Consider the following 24,573-nt stretch of genomic DNA (forward strand, 5'->3'; position numbering starts at 1 on the left):
GAAGAGATAAGTAAGAGGTGACGTCAATATAATCACAAGTTTTTAAAGGATTTTCCTAAAACTTGGGGATTTTCCTGCCTACGTTTGTCCTGCGTAGTTCCCTGCAAATATAAATAGCAAAAGTAGACATAAAGGTCAGTCAATATGCTGGGGGAGCATCGGTGATCTTTCCTTCTACAGTTTGCTATTGCTTGACAAATTACAAGTGCTGAAAGAAATAACATGAGGCATTATAAATACCATAGTGCATTCCAGGACATAAGTTTCATAAACTTTTTGAGTCAGATTGTTAGAAAGACTGAAAAAACCAGCCTATATTCCCTGTTGGAATATTGTGATTTAAGCAGCCTTTGGATTAAAATAACAAAGAAGTGGTTTTGATTAAAACACGTTACATGAGATTTTTCTCCATATGACATATGTGGCATATGGAAGCCACACTCCATATGTTGAGTGTGGAGACCTACCCACCCTCCTCTGAATTCAATGGAATAACTATCCCCATCTATATCAATGAATTTGTCTCTATATTTATTCCTTGCAGACCTTGTTTCATTATTGTGAGCTTATATTTTTTCAATGTTTATATTTTCTACACTTCTTTTTCCATTCCACCTTCTTTTTTTGAAATTGAGTGTGCCATCACTTCCCTGGCTCTGCTAGAAACCTCTCTCTTGACACATCCTATTATCATGTTTGTTTTTTTCATGGCATCATATTTAAAAATGTTCACTATCTTTTGATAAATTCATGTAATTTGATCTTTATGTGTTTGCTGTTCTCAGCTAATACTTAGAACAAAAAATTTTTACTCTTAAATTCCTGGCATTACAGACAGCATTGCTACATTTATAATTTCTATTATTTTTGCACTCTGAGTCATCTAGTTTCTGTAGAAAGATACTCTGGTGTTCATCTGTATTCACAGTATCTTGCATTTTCTGTCATCACTCAGTTTTGTTCCCTTATTTCTAATGGGGCCAGGGTCACTGATGAAAACAGTAAATGTGCAGGGTCGCTATAGGACTCTGTCTCCCAAGGATGCTCTGGGCAAGCTCTTTTTCTTACCACACTTGATTTTTCTCCTGCTCTGCCTTCAGCCTTAATTCCTTGAGGAATGCCAACAGCTGCTTCCTCCAGCCTGCCAGTTTCATTTGCTTTATGTGAGTAGAACCAGCCAGAAAATGTCAGTCTTGTCTAGGGTGCTCCTCCAGAACCAGGTGTCACAGAGACAACACAGAAACTCTGATTTGGCTTCCACATGTTTCACACTTTTAATTCAAGTGAGAGAAAGAGTGTTTGTTCCTAGCACACCTTTTTATTTGCCATCTCTTACTTTTGACATTATATGATAAAAGCAGTTTTTTCTTTCTGACAGTCACAAGCACTGGCTTCATATCAAGATTGACCTTTAATTCATTACTGACAATAAGCAAGCTCTGAATGTGTATTTGTTTAGCTCACAGATATCCACAGGGACTTCATACAAAAATAGACTGTGGCTCTGGAAATTGCACAGGAAGAAATGAAAAGTGTAACTCAAAGTGTTTTGATTTCCCTTGCTAATCACCAGGGGGAGGAACCCCTCTCATATCTTCTGGATAGAAAATCAAAGACAATTCTTCACTTTGTATGTGAGAAGGTCATAAAAGCTGATTAACCCAGCCAAAGGCTCTAAAATATTCAGGAAAAAAATTTAAGACTGGGTAGTAGACTTCACAAAGCACTTCAAAATGGAAAATATAATTATATTTTCATACATGCTACTTCTGACATTCCAGAATGGTATACCTTGATCTTTCTACTTGAAAACTGCTTTTAAAATGATTTTTAAAAACATGTCTATTGTAAAATACTGACTATTTATTTTGACAGCTTTTACAGCTTATCTCAATTTAGGAAAAACTGGTTTACAACCAAGTCCAATTTCCAGTGTCACTGATAGGTCTTGTTTATCTATAAATACATACTGAATCTCTCTTTCGCGTGTGTGGGAGGAACTCACAGAGTATTTTTTTGTCCCATACCATCAGATGGCTTTTGGTCATCATTCCACCCAAAAGCAATTTTCTGAAGCACTTCAGAGGTCTGGACATCAAGGCTGCCTTAGGCAGCTGTATGAGGCTGAGGCTGAGCTACTGAGCTTTGGAACCTGTGGTGTCCCACTGGCTTTTCATCTGCCACCAAAGGAACCTGCTGTAACAGTATCCATTAGCACTCCTAACCTGCTTCCACAAGTATTTGTTGGAGACTGGCAGTAAGGACAGAAAGATCTGAATTTTTGACAAAACTGAGGACATTTTAGCACACACTTGCTCTTGTAATGCAGTTATGTAAAGACAAGGCTTGAACTGTGGATATGAAACAGCAATATATAAAAGCATAACTTAATCTGCTCCTCTGTATGAAGCTTCAGAGTTCTTGGTGGAAAGCACGAAGCCACTGCCTGATGCCATTCTGACTAGTGAAAATTGTGTGCAGTCACACTTGGGGGAATTAAATTAAAAAATTGACATGCCCCAACCTTCTACACAGCTAGTAGAAAATAGACTGTTAGCAGAAAGGACAAGCTGGGGATTATAAAGTCAGTCAGAAGTAAAAGTGGTTTAAATGGAGCTGAAATTGTCTGGGCATCAGAGTATCAGCATTCATAAAAAGCATACACTCCTTTCTGAGACTGGTGCTTTCATAGGGAGACACTTTATTATAATGTCATGTTGAATTTAATGCTGGTCTGCTTTACTATAGTGCTAGGAACACACATCCTTTTGCTTACTCTGAATTAAAACAGATATTTTGTGTCAGTAATGTTTAAGAGCTCCAAATAATTTAACAGAGAGATTAAGATCTGAAACATAAACTGTTTAAACTGTTTTCTGCTATCAGAAATAGAAATTAGAGACTTGCAGTATTATTTTAATTTTTGTCGAGGTCAAAACCTATATCTAAAAATGTATGTTCATTGAAGCACAGTTTTGGGGTGAGGCATGAACTCTTTGTTGGATTTCTATAGCCTACAGTATGTAGGAAATCAGATTAGATAATCAAAAAGTCCCTTTTGAGCTCAGGAAGTCTTAAAACTGCCAGCATTGCTGTACAGTGCCACCTAATGATACAGAGCAGTTCTCATGAGATCCGTTCTTGAGGTTGTCATTGCAGTGGGAAGGTCTGCAAGACACCACAATCAATACTTTATGGATTCTACAGATATCCTTAAATTGTGTATGTCTACTAAAATGTATAAAAACATGGGTATTTTGCTCAAATACCATTCAGAAATACAAAAAAAAAAAAAAAAAAGGAAAGTTTAGGTGTCTACTAAGGGCACTCTAAACTAAAAAAAATCAATACTTTTCTGACCTGTTGCCTACTTGCAAAGCTATATAAGATCTTTGGCAGCAAGGAAAACAGAAAATCCCTTTTAAGACATAGAGCATGTTCTGGCTTAAGGAAACAAAGGCTTAGAATAGAATATTATCAAGGATACCGTGTCTGCAGGGGAAAAAAGGCAGATGTTCTGTAACATTCTCTGGGATACTGAACTTAGCTCTATTCAGAGACAGATGCTCCCCATTAAAAATGTGTCAGCCCTGTGGAATTCCCTTATTAACTTTGCTGGGAAATGTGTCACAGCGCCTAAGACACTAGCTCCAGGCCACAGCAGACAACCAGGATGTTTTGCAGATATTTTAATTTGGTGTGGCACATCATCAGTTATTACTACTACCATCACCTAAGGAAACTGATTGACTTGAAAACTTTTTTGGGATAATTTAGTTCCCTACCTTGTTTCTTCTGGGTTCTATAATTTTGTTGACCACAAGAGAATACTTTTATCTCCAAATTGATCTGCCTCCAAGATGTATGCTGTACTGAAATCCATGCTGAACTGTGAACACATTCTTTAGAGAAATGTCTGGGACTGGTTTCAAAGTTTTTGCAGTGTTCAGTTGTTCAAGCCTGTTTCTTCTCACTTAGACCATGTCTAAGGAGAAGCTACTGTACAGACTGCTCTTGCATTGGCTGGCTTCTGTCACTACACTATTCTTTTGTATTTTTCATTTTCTGATTCGTGTTTGCTTCTTGATATGGACTCCTTGCATGGCCAGGGTTGTGCACTGGTGCTCTTGCTGGACTCAGGGAGGTAGATACCATGTTGGAGACCCCTGAACTGATTTCCAAAACCAGGTGCATCTGCAGGACACAGCAGCAGCACCCATCAGCAGCAGCTGCCCTGGGGTCAGAATTGCTCTGTTACTGTTCATCTTTGCCCTGGGGCCACTTCCAGAGCAGCTTACTCAGCAGTGGTTGGTCTAATTCCAGCATGACCTGGGGACCCCTGTGTTTAAATCCATGCAGACAGTGATAGCCTGTCAGCAGTTTGTTGTAATTAGATACCATCTTGAAAACCTCTGAGAGCAAAATACTGTCTGCCAGCTAGTCAGCTGGTTAAATGGAACTGTTAAACTGTAAAGTTATGAGTACTTAGAGGATAATAAGGTGGTAAATCAAGAGGTTAAACATGTTTGTCAGAAGCAAACACAGTCAAAATAATGTCTTTCTTTACAGGCAAAATAACTCAGTTGGAAAGGTATCAGTAGCAGACTTTTATGCATTTGGACCTAAAAGGAGCTGCTAGAAATGCAGCAAAGGGATCAGTATTGAACAATCATAAAAACAGATGCACGGAGAGCAGTTTGTAGCAGAGTTTGATGTTGAACTGGAAGACTGCCTCAAGTGAGGCTCCACAAAGGTCCCAGCTGGAGTCACAACTGGTAGATATTTTCATCGCAGCTTGGATAATGGAATGAAATGCATGGTTTATAAAAACTTCATCTGGCATTAAGTTCTTAGGAAGTTTGGCAAACAGGCTCAAAATTCACATGACATGGCTCAAAAGCAGTTAAGTGAAATTCAGTGAGGATATACATGAAGTACTGTGCTGAGAAAAATAATACTAATGAAAATCAGCAACTGTTAGAACCAGTTCCATGGATCTATACAGGTCCTATGAAGTCAGAAAAATTTTGCCCAAGTAGCAATACAGGTTGACTATGTGCTAGCCATGTTGAAATAGGCTGATGCTTGAATTATTTGGCTCACATGTATACAACATTTTTTTTCCTCTAGAAGGAAACGGCAATAAAATTCTCATTCTCTGTGAAGAATGAGGCCATAGCCAGTGCTTTTTGAACAGTTCAGCCAGTACAGTATTTTGTTAGTTCAGTTTTGACAGAGTCTGTGTGAGAATCACACAAACCAACCGTCTCATTTGGTGATTTTTTTTTTTTGCTATAGTTAGAATAAAATAAAATAATTAAGGTTGGAAAAGATCTCCAGGACCTTTGAGTTCAACCTTTGATCAAACACCACCATGCCAACTAAACCATAGTAGGAAGTCATCTCTTAAACTCTTCCAGGGATGGTGACTGCACCATTTCCCTGGAGAGCTCATTTCAATGCTTGACAAGCCTTTCCATTAAGAAATTCTTCCTGATGTCCAATCTAAACCTTCCCTTCAGGCCATATCCTCTTGTCCTATCAAGAGTTGCCTGAGAAAAGAGACTGACCCCTGTCCTGCTACAGCCTCCTTTCAGGTAGATGTAAAGAGTGATAAGGTTTTCCCTGAGCCTCCAGACCAAACTCCAGCTTCCTTGATGCCCCCATTTGACTCATTCTCTAGGTCCTTCACCAGCTTTATTGGCATTCTCTGCAGCACCTCATCCCAGCACCTCAATGTCCTTCTAGAAGTGAGGTCCAAAACCAGACACAGGACTCAAGGTGCAGCATCACCAGAGTCAACTGCAGAGGATGATCAATTCCCTAGTCCTGCTGGCCATGCTATTTTTGATACAGACCAAGGTGGCCTTCTTGGCCTTTTTGGCCACCTGGGCACACTGCTGACTTGTGTTCAGCCACTTTCAGCCAGCACCCCCGGTCCTTTTCTGCTGGGCCACATTCCAGATGCTCTGTCCCCAGCCTACAGCTCTCCACGGGGTTGTTGTGGCCCAAGAACATTTTCCTTGTTGAACCTCAGCCCATTGATCCAGATCCATCTGCAGATCCTTCCTACCCTCCAGCAGATCAACTCTCCCACCCAGCTTGGTGTTGTCTGCAAACTGACTGAGGATGCTCTCAACACCTTTGTCCATACCATCAATGAAGATATTCAATAGGACTGGCCCCAGGGAGCCATGGGGAAACCCACTAGTTATCCACCAGCAAATGAATTTCACCCCATTCACCACCATCCAGACAGTTTTTAACCCAGAGTGTACCTCTCCAAGCCATGGGCTGCCAGCTTCTCCAGGGGAATGCTGCGTGAGACTGCACAGAAAGCTTTCCTAAATTACAGGTAAATTACATCCACAGGCAATTCTCATTCTATTTATCACAGTGATAATTGCTGCAAAGAAAAGAAAAAGGAAGAAAAATAATTTTAAAAAAATTTAGTTATTCACAGTCTTCTTTCCTTTGATTTTTTTTCTATTGCTGTTTTTTAATGTCCAGGTCTCACGGAAACTGATTATGTAAATGCCAAAGTTCATTACTCAACAGATTTGATCATTAATAGGTTCTTAGCTTCTTAACTTTCTCAATTATTTCTTGCAGTGGTTAGTGAGCCAAACTTGTTACTTCTTACATAACAACAGAAGTGTTGCCCAAGTGACCAGCATTTCCACAGGCACAGCACCTACTGGGAGCATTAGGATTACACAATCTCAGCTATGTACAAGTAGAATTGAAGGTGTCAGAGCCTGCCTTGACTTCACCTTCTGGGGATCACAATGTGGGTGCTTCTGGCTGAACTAGAAAAACCATGAGAATTTGGTTTATCTGACCTAATTTGGATATGCACTCTAGGGTGAAGAGCACTGCACACTTTACTCTGACAAGACCAGTTTGGTCTGTGCTGATTTAAAGGAATTCCAAGATGGCTAGTTCAAATGTAGATAGCTGGGCAGAGATTAATCCTATCCAGGCAGACCTGGGTTATCTATGAAAAAATCAGAACTCAACTGGAATTTTCAGGTTCAACCAGTAAAATACTTAGTCATAAATGGAGACATTTTTTAAATTATTTAGAATCATTAAATATGGTTCCTACACATAAACTTACATTGCTATAAATATATTATTACAGCCACTGCATCATTTTGGGAGGCAATAGCTAAACTGATGCTTTCATACGTGCTGTGCATGTACGGATGGAATTGTTAGGAAACGGTAGGCTTTATTATGACTATATGCACTATATGACTATAGTGCAGCTTCAAAATTTTAACACTTGCTACAGTTCAGTCACAGGGCTATTTGAAATAGTAATGCCCTGAGGTAGTGATTAAGCTTAGCATAACAAATCATTGTACATGAGAGGTCCATTTATTTTCAAGCATTCCTTTTTCAACAGGGAGTTCTCTTTTCCTGGTCTTCATTAAGATAATAGTCGCTATACTGGGAATGGTTCACAATAATTTCAGACATTTGGTTAAACATGTTAATGTCCTGTTAGAATGAAATTGAATGAAAGGGATAAGTAGTTGGAAATAGAAAGATTTAGATATAGAAGCCAACATAGTGGAAAGAACAATATTTCTGCACTCAGGTAATTACTGCATTGCTCTTATAAGAAGCCCTTTCCTAAAATATTTATCAAATGCAAATATTTGCCTTCCTGTTGTAATTGATGAGCGTTTTGTCAATGCATGATGCATTGACAAAAAGTGCACGGCCTTTCTAATGTTTACCCTAGTCAAAAAATCTTGAGACATCACCTTGATTTACAAACAGTGAAACTTCAAAAAGACCTTTCTATGACTGAATGTTAAGATTTGCAGGATACAGTAGCTCCCAAAGCTCCAATATTCTCTGTATGGAAAGTGATATGAAGGAAATACTTATTTTGATTTCACAAAAACTTTTAAACTACAGTAGTTTTTAATGACTGGGATTCAGTGATCCTCTTAAGGAGACTCGCCATGTTTTATATTAATAATTTCTCAATTTGTCTGGTAAACTGTTACATATTATCTTGACTTTCATTTTGATGTAGCCAAATTACTCTGCTGGTATAAGCTAAATAATAATTATGTTGATAAGCTAAAATCTGGTGTAAGTGTTTTCCATTGTTTTGTCTTACCTTCCCCTTCTTCTGTGCTTGCTTTTGGATAGAAAATGCCTATGCAACCTTTTTATATGCTCATTTTTCTTTGAACAACAGCCAGTCATCATGAAGATTGACACTGTTTCAAGAAACTGTCAGTGGTTATTAATTTGTAAATGATTTGTAAGACAAGTGGAAAGGCCAGATAAACTTAACTTTCTTTGGCATATTGGGGTTTTTTCCCACTGGTATATAAATGCTTCTAATCATCAGCTAAAATTGTTCATGATTTTCATTCCTCTTTAATTACCATTTTCTAAGTTAAATGTTAATAAATAAGAGGCAGTAAAAGGTTATTGCAACTTTTTTTATGCGTCAGAGGACATAAACTCAAGGAGAGGGAAGTCTAGTGGGGCTGTGTTGCTTTGCGCAATACAAGTGGCAAGTGCAATTTCTTTTAGCAACTTTTCTGGAAGAAGATCCTTCTGAAAGGAATAAAAGTATTATCCTTAATATAAACAAGCTATTATTTGAATGAAAACATTATCACTATAAATACAATGCAATAGAGTGGCATCTAATTTAACCAAGTAATACAACTAAATTGTGTTCATTTTGGAAATTGCATGGCTGCAGCACAGCTTACTAATTCAAGTTTAATTACTTTAATTAATAGATTTAAATTTGGAAACATTCAAAGGGAGGCCTGAATCCTTTGAGATTTTTGTCAGTTTACTTCATGAATCTTAGTTATTCAAACCTCATTGAGACCAAACTTTAGTTATTTGTAATTGCCTTTTCCAAGTTCTGGGAGTTATGGAAACGTTCCCTGTAATTACATTCAGCTCAAGAGTGTGGAATAGAAGGTACCTTTGACAAAGCTGCCTTTGCCCTGGAAATGGGACTGATCTCAGCAGACAGAATCTGTATTCTTGCTTGTAACCATTTAAAACAGGACCAGCTATACTTCCACTCCATCCTGGTCTGATCAATATCATTACCAGCACCATGAAATAAACATACTGAAACCAATTGTAAAGAGAAAATTGTAGTAGGATAGCAGGAGGTCTAAAATAATATCAATAACATCACCACTGTTACATACTTATTAATTAGGCTTCACAAAGCAAAAATCATTAATATGATCTTTCATGGAGTCCTATCATTTGTGTTTACTTTGGGTGAAGACAGGATGCAATATCAAAGGATCAAATGTTTCTGCAATATTTTTGTCTCCCCCCAGAAGGTATAAAAAGTTCATTATATGTTCAGAAATATGGGAAATGGATTAGCTTAAAAAACAAAGTGTACATCTTCATATACAATAAATGGTTCTGGACACTGCACTCCTTGCAAAGTTCAAAAAGTGAAAAAACAGCAGTAGAATTCCTCCTACTACAAGGTGGACAATGAGTGTAGCCAGCATTAAATAAATTTGTCTGCACAGTTTGAGACTGTAAGGAAGACACTAGAAAGATTATTTCTGTGGTTTTTCTGACACAGACAGGGAAGATCTTACACGAGGCATACCTCTTGGAGATTTTCCCTCAGCATAGAGAAAATAATGCAGTCTGATAAATCAATTATTTTTGGACTGTGAGTTTTCAGGCTTTTTTGGTCCAATATTATGTCTGTTTCATATCCTACTTTCTTTCTAATTTCAGATTAGTGAATGGGTTGTTGATTTGCATGTACAAATTTTTTTCTCCATATAGCCATGTGCTTAGAGTAACAAAGGTAAAATGGAACACAGCAACACATGGTCACAGCTGTCCTTACAGAACTTTACCTCTATCATGAAAGCCTCTTGCATTATATAGTTTAAATTACAGCAGTTAAGACAGTTTTCTAGCTTTCCTGTCACAGACCAGGAGAAGCTGGCATATATCTTAAGATGTGAAGTGGCTGATCTGCTTACTGCAATGTTGTGATCTTCCTGCATGTTTAGACACTGTTTGTCTGCTTACCCTCAGGAGGCTGTGGTTATCAAAATGGAGAAAAGTCTGCAGTAATGCACCTAATGCAGTAATGCATCTCACCAGCAACAACGTCATAACCAATCCACAGAAGAATCAGGCAGAGGCCTTACTGAAAAAAACCCACTTAGATACCAGATAACAAAGTAAAAACAATAGGGAAAAGGGCACAGGTATAAAAAGATATAGGTAGCAGCTTCTGTAACCTGCCTAGATTTAAAACTTGCTCCCAAAATTTAAAATGGAGCCACTTTTAGGTATAAAAGCAATTCAAGTTTGCATTATTCCTCTCTGCACGTAACTTGTCCATCTAGAAAAAACTATTAGGTTGTATTCCTAGTTTTGGACTTGCCTTTCATCTGGCTGAGCTTGGACAATTTTAGAGAGATAGGGACCATTAGACTATACACCTGAATAATGCCCCAAAAAAGCTCAAGTGTCTGTAAAACAACAGCAAGTAGGTAAGTCAAAAATCAAGTGATTTCTGCACTGTGGAAACCACAACAGACACTACCTAAATGTGGCTGGTCCTTATTGCCATATAGTGAAAGAACTGGCCAACACCACAACCTTTCCACTTGGGTTTCCAGATGCATTATCAGAAACCTAAAATCTGCCCAAGCATGGGCATTTCCTATGCTGAGTGTGCAGCACATCATAAAAACTTACTGACAGCAGTAGCATTCATTCCTGCGCCACTACAACTTCAAAGTTAGGCTAAATATTTTAATGTGTGGCTAATGGGGAAAACCCTTACTTGCTGTGAGGTACCATCAGCTTGAAAAGAAGTCCTGATTCATGGAGCCATACAGAAAAAACCCACCTTGACTCGGGAAATTCAAGCCTGGTCCTTTTCAGAACATTTTCTATGTGGGTAGTATTTAACAATCTGAAATAATTTCTGAATTTTGAGGCTTTTTCTTCGGGTTTTTGTGATATTTAGTAATCAAGCAAATTTCAACCAAAAACACTGAAAGGGGGAGAATAGTTAACAAAGAGAAATAAAGATAAGAAAAGAAGATCATGAGGTTGACTGCCACAGATATCTTTTATGAAAAATCCTTTCCTTAGGATTTTTCCTCCTGAGAAGCTGAGAGGCCTCAGGAACAAAATGTAAACAATGGTTATCTGCTGCTGTGGAATGCAACAGATGGATCTTTGATTGGCCCATGTTGGTTGTTTCTAATCAATGGCCAATCACAGTCAGCTGGCTCAGACAGAGAGTCCAAGCCACAAGCCTTTGTTATCATTCTTTCTTTTTCTATTCTTAGCTAGCCTTCTGATGAAATCCTTTCTTCTATTCTTTTAGTATAGTTTTAATATAATATATATCATAAAATAATAAATCAAGCCTTCTGAAACATGGAGTCAGATGCTCGTCTCTTCCCTCATCCTAAGACCCCTGAGAACATGGTCACAGTCTACAGCCAAAATCCAGATGTTTTTCTTTATGTTATGCTTTCTATACATTATTACTGTGATTCAAATTAATCTGCTACTAACAAACTGAAAAACAAGGGCAATGGTTAAATATAGACCATGAGGATTTGTTACATTGACAAGAAAGACTTTTCCCAGTAGAGTGATGGTGTAGTTACACACTTCTGTAGCTGTAACAACAAGTGTTTCCATGGAATTTCTTCCATTTCTATCTGGTCCTTCCCAATTCCAGACATTATAAGATTCTCACAGAAACATATATTTATTATTTCTGTCTGAGAACCACATTCTTTTCTTATGTCAGCAGAAAAAAAATAAAGATTTAGCTACATTTCCATATAATGCACCAAACAAAAATTATTATTAATTTATTCCTGTTCATCTGTCTGGTCAGTATAAATTCCAGGCAAGAAATATCTAAGGCATAAAAGATCTGGAACTAATACACACTTGAAAGCATAGTGGAGACTTGGATTCATCTTTATATCTTTTTTCTTTCCAAAACGGAGCAACAATTTGATATTTCCATGTGAAATGGAAAAAAATTCCTTTAACATCACATGTCTTCTTTTATAGGGTCAGTAATTTCTGAGTTATGCAAGACAACAAAACATGCATTTATTAGCTCTTTGCACTGTTTTCATAAAACATGGAAAGGATCTACATTCCATAAGTTTAAAGGCATTAAGTTTGGAGACAAGAACATAAAAAATGTAAGATGTATATCCTGAGCCAGAACACCGCTGAAGATCTCTGGCACTCATGTTACTACTCTGGGAGCAGCTCCCAGCCTCTTCTGCAGAGGAGTCACAAAGATGGGCCCAAACACAACTCAGTTTTAATAAGGATAATCACCAGGTGGGATTCAAACAGATGGAGTTAGGCCAAGTTAGAGTGGAATGGCTATAATAACAAATATAGAGTAGCCACCATGTGCCAGCTGCCTGCCAAGGTCTGGCATGAAAAAGGAACCCACCCCTATTGCCCTAGGATCATATTATTATTGCCTATGGCAATAATCATGGTGATCACTGCTTCTCTTCACTGACAGATAAAGACAACCTGTGTGGCTGGTTTCCTAATTGGAATAATAATTATCTAAAGGTAGGCAGGATAAATTTAGGCCATTATGTTCTTTTTTTTTTTTTTACTTCCTTCCCCCCCTTTTCTCTTTTTCCTGGGCATTTTTTCATGAGTTGAAGGGGAGGTTTAAAGGTAAAAAGAATGAAGAGCACTCATAAAATTTTCTTGAAGAACCCCCCTGTAAATAAAAGACAACACTGACAAATACTCAAAATTTTTTGGTAAAACGAACACAGGACAATTAGAGCATCCGAAGGAGGGCAAAGGAGGAGGAGAAGGAAGGAGAAGCTCTATGAGGAGCAATTGAAGGCACTTGGTCTTTTCAGACTGGAGGAGACTGAGGGGGGACCTCATTCCATCTACAACTTCCTCATGAAGGGAAGAGGAGGGGCAGACACTGATCTCCTTCCTCTGGTGACCAGTGACTGGACTGGAGGGAAGTTGTGCCACACCTGAAGTTGTGTCAGGGTGGTTTAGGCTGGATATTAGAAAAAGATTCTTCACCCACAGGGTGCTTGGGCACTGGAACAGACTGCCCAGGGAAGTGTCACAGCACCAAGCCTGGCGGAGGTCAAGAAGCATTTGGACAACATTGTCAGGCACTTGGTGTGGATGGTGCTGTGCAGGGCCAGGAGGTGGGCTCAATGAGCCTTGTGGGTGCCTTACAAGTAATCTTATTCTGTGATCCTGTGATTCTGTAATTAAGTTCAGAATCTTTGGCAAAAAGAAGGTGGAAGTAGTTTGGGGAGGAGTTTGTTCACTCAATGTCTAAGAGATCACAGGCCAGATGGGACTAAGTCTCCAAGAGAGGAATGGAAAACAGGACGCCACTGCAGGAAGTCTAAGAGGTAGCACATCATTAAAGCAATCAGTTTAATATTTTTCAAATGAGAAATAGTCATTTTTTTCTGAAATCAAAAAAGAATTGCAAGATACTGCTGTCTGGGAAAAAAAAAGGCCTGGCCTTAAGTTTTGAGCAGGGAAAAAGTTCTTTGGGTGAGGACTGCATTTCTGAAAATCTCTAAATGCTCTTCCTGGAAAAAGAAGCGAAAAATTATCTGTAAGAAGCTTTCCATGCAGATATCAGAACAGGTACTAGAAAACCTGACAGGTCTTAATTATAATGTTTATAAGAGAAGCTGAGGCCACAAAAGGTGTACAAGCAGTTTCCTGTAGTTACAGAAGGTGCCAGAGCCTCAGAGTGATTTTTTTTTTCTTTTTGAATGATCGTCTCCTCAAGCTGCATTTTGATATAGAGCTTAAGGACTTCCTAACATTGCTGATGGCAGGAGACAGGGGAAGAACCTAACCCTTCTAAACTAAATACAACAGAAATATTTGCACAAGCCCTTCTTGAAGAGATGCAGACAAGTTTATTTAAAACATAGGCAACTTTTACTGGCAGGTATCATTCCCACTCATTAAAGCAGCAGTTCAAATGAAGAATGTGAAGAAGCTATCAGCTGCCATGGAAGAACTGTAAATAACAACAAGGTCAGGAGCTGTATGGATGAAAAATAAAACAGTCCTTTCAAACCTACTTGTAATGTGACCGTTTGTGTACAAAGTAACAGGCACTATGCTGAAAGCACAAGTGATCACCACACCACTCTGGTTTTGAGGAATGTTGCAAAAATAATGCTAACAGGAAATAATTTTATTTCTCTACCTGTGTATCAATCCATGTATTTGAATTCACTGCTATAGTATTTGTGTGGCTGTTCATGGGACCTGTTTGAGTACTCATTTGGTGATATTTGATTTTCCTGAAACTAAAGTAATCATACAGTAAATGAGGCTAGACATATTGTTGCAAATAGATATCAGAGGACATGACTTTATGCTACTTCCTACTTGGCTGTTTTAACTCATCGCCAAAAGAAATTATTGTACTGCATCTTCACCACCTCTTTCTTTTTATGTCCTAGTGGCAAACTCGATTATTATCAAATTTATTCATTTCAATCAAAGCTCATCAGTTGCCATTTCTTGATCTTTAAGATGATCTTTAAGACTTCTTGATCTTTTAGTAAACATAATCCTGCTTAAATTTATATTTTATTGTATGCTTTATGACTTCATTGGTCACTCTTGATTATAAAAATGTAGGGTTTTTTTGAAACAGTTGCAATTAGCAAGAAAGACCTTGTGAAGCATTAATAGTATTAGAACATTCCAGTATTTACCAAGTAATACTAAAATGAAAGCAAAAAGGCTGAAAAAGGACAACACAAGATTCTCTCAAAAATGTGTTGAAATCTGAAAAAATAATATCAGAAAGGAAAATAACTGTACATTATTGAAAACACAGGGTCCTGAAAATAACATTCGACAAACTTCTTATGCCCCAATGCTTCCTATGCATATAAATCCATTTTTATGAGTCAATAATTAATGGTTAGATAGCAAAGGTTTAAATAATTCAAAAATCCAAGAAGAATAATTGCATTTTTTATTCATAGTGAAAAAGCAGTGTGAGTCATAGAAATAATCTCTGGATGTCTGTTATCAACGTCTCACTTGAAGAGAAACTACTGAAAACTAGATCAAGGCAGCTGTGGGTATCTGTACTTACTTATAATAATTTGTTCTGTCCCCTTAATTTTTCCAGTACCATAGCAGAAAATATCATGGCAAAGATCAGATGAGTTAAAGCTGTACAAGACACAACAGAAATGAATGAACTGCATGGAAATGGATTTGTTCATTTGGTCAAATGCCTTAAACACATCTACAGCTCTTACCAAAGAAGCAAATTTGTTCCTATTTCAATGCAAAAGATCCAAATATAGCATTTGATTTGTAATGAACAATAATTAATTATCTTCCATATTTCACTGATGTAGATCAAGGTTAACCATGCTATAAAATCAGCATAATTAAATGTAGAATTGCTCACAGTAATCTAACTGTATTCTTTTTTGAAGAGCACCTATTTTGAGGTAGAAGCTCTTCTGGACAAACTTCTGAGGTCTGTGATGGAAAGTACCAGCATTTGTTGGATTAGCACTATCCAGTCTCTCATATTCTTATGGCTTAGTGAAGCTAGAATTACTGGCTTCACTAATCAAATCGGTTTAGACTTGATTTTGTGGAACCACGTCTGAATTTTTTTCCTGAAAAAGCTTTCTGGTTCTGCTATGAACCCATTCAAAATCAGATCATATGCCTGTGTCTTGCTCTGCATATCCTGGCATCTTATGTCAAGAATAGAGCTTTTGCCTTGTTCATTTCTGTTGGAAAATTCACATTCAAAGGCAGATTTCTTCCAAAATAGAAAATAACATCCATGCTGCATCCCTGTGTCTTAGTATCTATTTAAAAAAAAACTTTTATTCATCATTAATTTAAATAGATGGTGTGAGGTCACATTATACTGATTGAATTACATTGAATTCTACTTCTATGCTATACAAAATTATTAGGGAGATTCAGCTTCCCTAAACTCAGTGATTTCTTGCTTACGCACTCTGAAAAACAACCCCCCTGAACAAATCACTAAGAGGTTTTTAAAAATTTATATTCAGTCCAGAGATGCATAGTCATGAAATTATTTTTCTAAAAAAATTGCTCAAATGCAAAGAAGTAAAATGAAGGCTGGCATAACCCTGAAATAAAAAAGCCTCCTAGCTATATTGTAAAGAGAACTGTCAGCTTCACAAAGCATATGAAATCAATATTGCCTATTAGATGGAAGTAAATATTTTTGGGTGAGTAACTGAATCAGGAAAAATATGGTCCCTTTCATTACCATAAAGAGGTAATTTTCACATTAAGTTGGTGTTAACCCACTCCTACCACAGTTTGTATTTCTGTTGACGTTTATTAGACATTAACTGCCAACAATTGCTTAAGTTCTGTCACATTCCAGAAGCTCTGCTATCTTCACACTGATTTTATCCTCTCTTCAAACTAATAAGATTTCCAGGAAACTCTAGATTCAAGAGTGATACTTACAGCAGAAGAGTCAAAAGTTAAGTATTAGCTATTAGTCATGAATATTTAATATAAGTGCTTTTTAAACAATTTTTAATGAGTGAATTCATTAAAATGTATTAATGGATTGACGTTTTACTGATCGGAGGCCACATTTAACTACTGCTTTCCTGATAATAAAAGGGTGGTCAACCAGCACAAATATTTCCTGTATTCTACAGCTTCCTAGGGTCGGCAGAAGGAAGCTCAGAATAAAACGTGCATGCTGCTTACCAAAATTTTGACTGGTTTTCTTCTTGTTTTCCACTGTAAAGCAAAGCCACCACCAACTTAGCAATGCCATTTACAGAGGTACCTTTCAGGTTAAGCTTCTGAAGACTGATTATGCCTGAATATGAATATGCTGGAAAAACTAATGAAGAACTATGCAAATAGTGGATAAGTTTTAATTAAAGCAGAAAAAAAAAAGAAAAGTAAGATTTTATTCAGTGTTCTCATGGTGTGGTAGCAAAGAAACGTGATTGTGTGAATTGTAAAGCAGTTTCAAAAATTCTTTAAATTTAAACATTTTGTCAATTCTCTTTCAGTTAGAAGGTGTATAAATGTATTTTGGTCAGTTTTGTGTCTTGAAATTCTTCCTCTTTTTTCAATAGTCCAAAGCAGAAACATAACAAAAAAAAATGGAGATGGCAGAAAGATTTCTTACCTCAATTTTCCTAAAAATGTTTTTTATTCAAGGAAATGAGATTCAGAAAAAAAGTGGGGTTTTGTGTTGCTGTTTTGGGTTTGGTGGTTTTTTTGTTTTGTTTTTTTCCATGGGAGAGGGAAATATTTTCAGTCAGGAAACAGAAAAGATCTGAAAAGATCTGATTAAATGCAATAATGTTTCTTGCAAGTGTCCATGAATTTTCTTTTGTAAATAAAAGACATGGTCGGTCCATTTGCTGTGCAAATATTTTGTTGGCTTTATGTTAATGAGCTCCCTCAGAGATATTTGGCAGTCATAGCTCTGCTCTGTGGGACACATGGTAAATTTGAGTTTACCCTTTATGCCCAGTGTCGCCAGCAATGGTGGAAGGTGTCGATTAGTGGAGGCTCTGAACAGTAGAATTGTATTGCATGTCTGCATGGTTGTGCTGATTTGGTGTGCCAGTTTCTCTCACACCAGGGGATTCTAACAACTTTGCAGCAGAGGACAGCTGTTAACCCTCCAAATTTCCTCATTAACCTGTATGAACTCTCAGCCCTTTTGACTGAAGTCACTACAATGCAAAGATAATCTCACAATTTGCCATTTACTTCCACTGTGATCTATCAGTAACATGAACCAGAATATGCAAATCTCTGCCTACACAGGATTTAGGCAACAGGGCTAAGTCTCAGTCTCAGTTTGTCAAATTGATTGAATATTCAAAGAAAAAAAAAAGTCCACACCTATTTACTGAAACCGAAATGCAAATTTGCTTCCTACTTAGAACTCTTTGTTCTTATTTTCTGAAAGTGGATATCTATTTGCATAAATGTTTCCTAAAGGAGTCATGAATATTCATGTGTGCATATGTCTCTATCTTGAAAGTTCTTGGGAGGCTGAGGGAGGAGGAAAAATTATTCAGCCTGAGACAAAATAGAATTGTGTTGGTCTGGTCATGAGTCAGAAGCTTACCAGACACAAACAGCCTAAATGGTGGTGGGAGCTTGTTTGGGAAGCTGAAATTTCTTCTACGTCATTCATCACCTTCAGAAAAGTTTATCTGTAAGACAAACAGAATACCCATAGCAGGCTTAAAGGAAAGTACTGGATACCCATAGCAGGCTTAAAGCTGGTCTTTGTCACACAGTTTTTAGCATTTCTGCTCCAGAAACCAAAGGAATATCCCTGGGGATCCACTGCTGGTGTCAGGTCCATTCACATGCCCAGGCTTGGACAGTCACGGGGTGTGAGCAAGTCCTACTCTAGAAACTCTTAAGTGACCATACACATCTGTGTGATCAGGTCCATCTGAAACACAAAACTTCTTAGATTGCTGCACATCTGAGATAAAAATAGAATCCTGGAATGGCCTGGGTCAGAAGGGACCTTAAAGACCATCCAGTCCCAACACCCCTGCCGTGGGCAGGGACACCTTCCTCTAGAGCAAGTTGCTCAGAGTCCCACCCAGCCTAGCTTTGAGCACCTCCAGGGATGGGGAACCCATAACTTCTCTGAGAAACAGAATGTTTCAGTGCCTTACCACCCTCACAGTAAAGAGTTTATTCCTAATATCTGATCTAAACCTAGACTCTTTCAGTTTGAACAAATTCTCCCTTGTCCTGTCACGAAATGTTCTTGAAATCTGTGAAGTAATTGAGTTTCAGTCCATTCATCCAATTCAATTTTCTTCACAAGTTTATTTTCTACTGGCTTTGTGAGAATGTTAGAAATTATTTAAAAAGTTATAAATAAAGAAGGGCTGATTTACCAACAGAATACTTACATATTCCAAACTTTTCTTAGTAAACACATTAGAATTGGAAATAAGCAACTTCTGTAACAGACTATTTTCTTTCCTTACCACCATGAATTTAAAAAAAATACATTAAAAAGTAAATTTGCATTTTATCTTTTTTCTTAAAATTAAGCTGCGCGTCATTACGTGAACCTTCACTAACTTCTCACAAGGAAAATTTAAAACCTATATTTATATAAAACATTTCTCTAGGGAGAGTTTTGTACACTTTGAAGCCTATTAATCATGGATATCATGGTGGGGAAAGGAAAAAAGGGATACAAGAATTGTACTTGTCTTAGCTGTGCTTGGCTTTCATATATTCACAAATTGAGCTTCAAACTGAAGAAAAGGAAATTGAGTATAAAATTTTCATTTTTTCCATTTTTTTCATTCTTTCCACATAAACAGCTCTAAAGAAAAGGTTTCTATCAACAATGCCTGTAGGTTAATATGAGCCTAAACATTCATTGATCATAGGAGTTTGTCTGCTGTCAGTATTCATCCTTTGCATACAAGAGCCATCATATTTCAGAATATATGGCTTCATAGTCCCTTTCTATTGCCTTTGGTATTTTTTTCTTCTTAATTTTCTCCATGATTGACTAGGATAAACACAATTTAGAACTTATTTTTATTTATCCTTAATAATTACTTTCTTCCTTTTCCAGCCCGATTTAAGACAATACATTTTTTCTTTCTTAGAATATTTTTCTTGGTTGATAGCCAGAGTCCTGCTATAGTCCCAAAGATTTTAGAAGAGAAGAAAGACATCATCAAGGACTGTAGGCAATGTTGACATATCACCTTTCTGTTTATAAATAAAATTGGTTAATAACAATTTTTTCCTTCTTTTTATGTAAAAGGTAGAAGGGTATTTTTCTCATTCCTCTGTGGCTTTCACAGTGCATAGGAAATTTCCCTATGGCTGCAAAGAGTCCAGGAATCTGGAAATACTTGAGGAGAAGACAAAAGAACCATGTAGGGTTTGGCTAGGTAGGAATGTGCTCTGGAACTACACATCTCAGATACATGTGGCCCCATAAACTGGATAGAGCATTTACTAGGATTGAAAGAGGCGCAACTAAGCATGAGAGACTGAACATCCTCTATCCCCCAGTACTTAGAACAACAGAGCAGCATGGGGTCTTAAAGCTAGCTCTAAACTCTTACACAGCTTTTCAGCTTTTCCACAGCCTCATCTGCTTTGCAAATGAGTTTTGGAGAAGTATCTCATTTTTATGTAGCATTTGAGTTTTTGGTTAGGGGCTTAGAAAATGCAGCTACAGCAGAGAAAAGCTTGCTAAAAGGGCCCAAATTCACTGTAGATGAGCAGAATTTACAAGCCTAACAAAGAATTACCCATCTCTTCTGTGGAATGCTAGAGGAAAAACCCATGGCAGGATCTTTAGAGGCATATTTACAGATTATTTTTATAAGGCTACCAAGTCTCACAGATGTTTGTTGGTTGTTTTTTTTTTTGGTTTTTTTTTTCACATGCATTTATACTTGTTCCTTTAAGTGTACACATCAGAGCTCCACATAAGCTGAGGGGTCCCTGGGCCAATGGCCTCCATGAGCCTCCCCACCACAGGTCCAAGGCTCTCCCCAGGACACAGAACTGGGCTGCCTTGAAGTCCTGAGTGCAGAGGATGCATTCAGGGCCATAACAGCCAAAAACTTCCTTACAACAAGCTCACTTCAGGCTCCATGGAACAATTTCATAACTAATCTGAAGGAGGGCTGAAAAGTCTCAGGACACCAAGCGCCAGCCAGGAAAGGCAGAGCCAGCCAGATCATTGGCTCTCTCCTGCAGAGAAAAAGCTCATCAACCTTGAAAATACATTTTAAAACTGAGAATTAAAACTGATAAAAATACAACTCAGGGCACTACTTTTATAGGTGTTCCACCCTGGGTCACACTGAAGTTATAAGACCGTGGTGACAGTAATGCCTCTGTATGAATAAATAACTCAAGAAGAGCTTCCTCACTGGAACATTTGGTTAAGTATTTGCAATATATTGTGGTCCCTACCGCAGGGGACAGTAATGGCATTGATTTGTGTGAATTATCACTGAACGTAGTAAAAACCCCACCAAATTACTTGTCTTACAGATTCCTGTTGTGCCTTGGGGAGAGTGTAGGAAGTTACAAATTAAAGTGGGGCTCTCTGTGCATCAAAGATTGACATTTATAATTTCAGAGGCTTTAAAATGTACTCATGGGTTAAAAGTGTGTAGACATGCAATGAAACCTGTTTGTGCAGCAGTACAGATTAATAGCCAGGAACCAGTCACTGCCTGAGAGAACTCGCACAAGGGCTGTGGACTTATTTCCACAACCTTCATCCTGAATTTTTTCAGGATCCTGCAAAACTTCTGTTGGCCTTATCATTCCAAGGAACAGCATTTGGGCCCATATACACACAGAGTTAAAAACAGCCTGTTTTCTTCATATCCCACAGTCCTGCCAGAGCACCTAAGAGGCCTGGTAAATGAAAAACTAGTGAAAGAAAGACTGGTTCCTTGCTTTGGCTGAAAGGTACCCTGCTCTCTCCTTCTGTTTCAGGACAGCGTGTTTCCAGTAATGATGTGCTGCCAGAATTGACTTAGGTATGTGATTCCTGGTGTCCTTCCTCCCCTAGCTCTTGCAGTGCAGGTGAACCTTTATAAATAACAGAATCTGAAGATGAGAGCTTTACTGGAGATTTACTTTATGGTTGGTAAAGAAAAGGTTGGAAAAAGAGTAAACACTTTAACTCCAGGTAGAGAAGCAAACCAAGAAAAGAGATGCTTAGACTTTTATTTCTGCTTTTAGAATATTTTTTAATTTTCTCTGAAGATTTTTAAAGCTGAAAGCAGTTTTGTAAGTTTTACAAGCTTGTACAACTGATAGTTCACAAGGACCATCAGAAATCAGGTAACTAGTAATATCCAGGGAATACTAAAGTGGTTATTTTATTTTTATAAAGATAGCAGTCCCTAAATCAAACTGGAACAGTAAGCAAAGGAAGGAGTGCATTATATGTGCTTATGTTGCAGCATTTGGAAAATCCTTCTCCCTTTCCAAGCAAAAAGTTAAAAGTAGATATGCATTCATTACCATACATGTAAACCACCCACTTCTTGCTCTCAGGGTTATTTTGGGACTTAGTTAAATATTTTTATCCTTGTTTTTGCAGGCTGCTCAAGTATAAACCACTGCTTTAAAAATATCATTCATCAGCACTAGGAGTTGATGATGCCCCATGGGCACATTGACTTGAGTGGAAAAGATTTTGAGCATCTACCATAGACAGAATGTGTGATCTTGGATAACAGTTTTCAATTTTTTTGTCTTTGAAACTGGAGAAATACTTATCTCTTCACAAGAATGCCATTCAGAAAAAAATTACTTTTTCCTAATTGTTGATGTGATGTTAGGCTTGCTTTCAGACACAATTACTTGATAATGTTATTGTTGTATGAAAAGTGTCTTTAAACCATTTACATCCAGGCAAAACACTTTAAAAGGAGGAAAATTTCTTTAGAAATTTAATTTTTAAATTTCAGCAACAGGGGGAAGGTTTTCCCTTATAAAAATCTATGGCTATAACACATGATAGTGCTTTTGCTAAGAGTGTTGCTTTGGTTAGGAACAAAAGCTGTTGTATTTATACTGGGTAAAGATTGAATAGGGGAAGAGGTGCAGAAACCCAAACTTCTAGCTGAACAGCAAGCGCAGAATGTACCAAAAGAAAGAAATAAGATCTCAAGCAAAGCCAAGCGGGATATATGTTGCAGTGATTTAAAACAAACATTGTTTCAACAGCTATTTATAAAGGTAGAAAGAGTCTCCTGACAGGACAAGCATGAAAATACTGCTGGATGTTTTTGGCTGTAAGAGAGCCAATAGATGAGCAAAGGGAAGATCTTAGGGTGGAACTACTCCTGGTTTGGTCAGGTCTCTTCTCATTATAATCAGCAGCCTAATTGCATCATTCTTACTTTAAATGAGCCTTTCTAAGTCCTTTGACAGACAAGTGAATACCCTTCCATGTTGCTCTTCTCTCCATGGATTTAGTTCTTTTTCATTGTAGGACAGATTTTAGGTCCATTCAAAACTGAAGAGCTTTTCCTTTGGGCACATGTCTTAGAGCAATTTTATAGATGTTTCATTGAAGTACATTATTTAGCGCATTATAAAAATAAAAACATTGAGTAGTATTCCACTCAGTGCAGTGCTTTCCCCAAGTACATATTCTTTGGATGCAATGAGAGATTGATCAAAGCTGGACTGAGCCATCTGTTGTTGTTATTTCTTTCTCTTTTGGTGAGAGTTAACTTGACAAAATCTAGAGAAGTTAATTTTCTTTAGACAGTTTGTTGGCCACTTCATACTTATACTCTACCTTGATCTAGGGTTTGCAGGCAGTTTTGATGTATATTTTTCATTACAAAGTCTTGAGTGAAACCAAAGTCTTTCTCAAGACATCCACTGTGAACTGTTCATGCTTAAAGTTGCAAGTAATTTGGTAATCTGCATTTAAATAGAACTGAATAACCTCCCAAACTTAATGAAGTTTATATATTTTTGACATCAATAAATATATATAAGCTTAATAAAGTTTTAAAATTTGCACTGGTTTAGGTACTTCAGAGACTGTGGCATACCCCAAATATTCCATATGCCCAAGCTATATATATAGAAAAGCTCTGAAATTCTTAAGCTGACATTGTACTCTGGCTGTGGAAAATGCAAAACAAAACCACTGAGGGAACTACTAAAACTAAAGATTAGATTTATTCTCTGTTTCAGGACCTCTAGATACACAGCTTTTGGGAAACTAAGTACGTATGGTGTCACAGAATTCATCTCCCAAAGCCTTCATATTGCATAGAGACAGAGGACAACCTCCTGGGAACAGCTTTACTTGGGGTGTTTTGAGATGCTGCATCCAAAACTGTGAGCTGAGAGCTCAGCTGGGGAAGGCTTTTCCAGGAGTATCCCAGGAAGGAGCATTCAGAGGTACCGGCCATATGGATGCAGGAGGGGGAGGCTGAAGAGATCTGTGTACTGGTGGAGGAGAGCTACAGCTGAAAATGACACTTTCCCTCACTGCATGGAAAATGCCAAGGGAGAAAGTTGCTTCAGATAAGGAGTTTGGATGTGGAACAGAAGATCTGAGTGGGATTGTTTAGACATAAAATTTGAGGACAAATTCAGAGTTCAGTAAAACATCCAAGAGCCAATGTACCATCTGCTCTCTGTAGCTACTCTCCTCAAGAGAGAATTTGCAGGCCAGAAGGGAAGGAATCCATATCCTTTGAGGGTTAACTCTGGGCATTTGGTTATCCATCACACCTGTGTGTTTTGTTTGTGTCCCACTACAGCCCCCTTCCCTAAACTGTGCTCCTCACAGGGGTTATGAATTCACTTTGCTACCTGTGATCTTGGTCTGATCTTCAACAATTAAGTTAAATTTATGCAGAGGTATGAGTGGCTGGAGAGATCTTTCATGAATTGTGTCAAGTTAATGTGATATAGAAGCCCTCTCAAAGGCCTGCA

Source organism: Camarhynchus parvulus, chromosome 2 (genome assembly GCF_901933205.1).
Source record: "Camarhynchus parvulus chromosome 2, STF_HiC, whole genome shotgun sequence".
NCBI classification, from domain to species: Eukaryota; Metazoa; Chordata; class Aves; order Passeriformes; family Thraupidae; genus Camarhynchus; species Camarhynchus parvulus.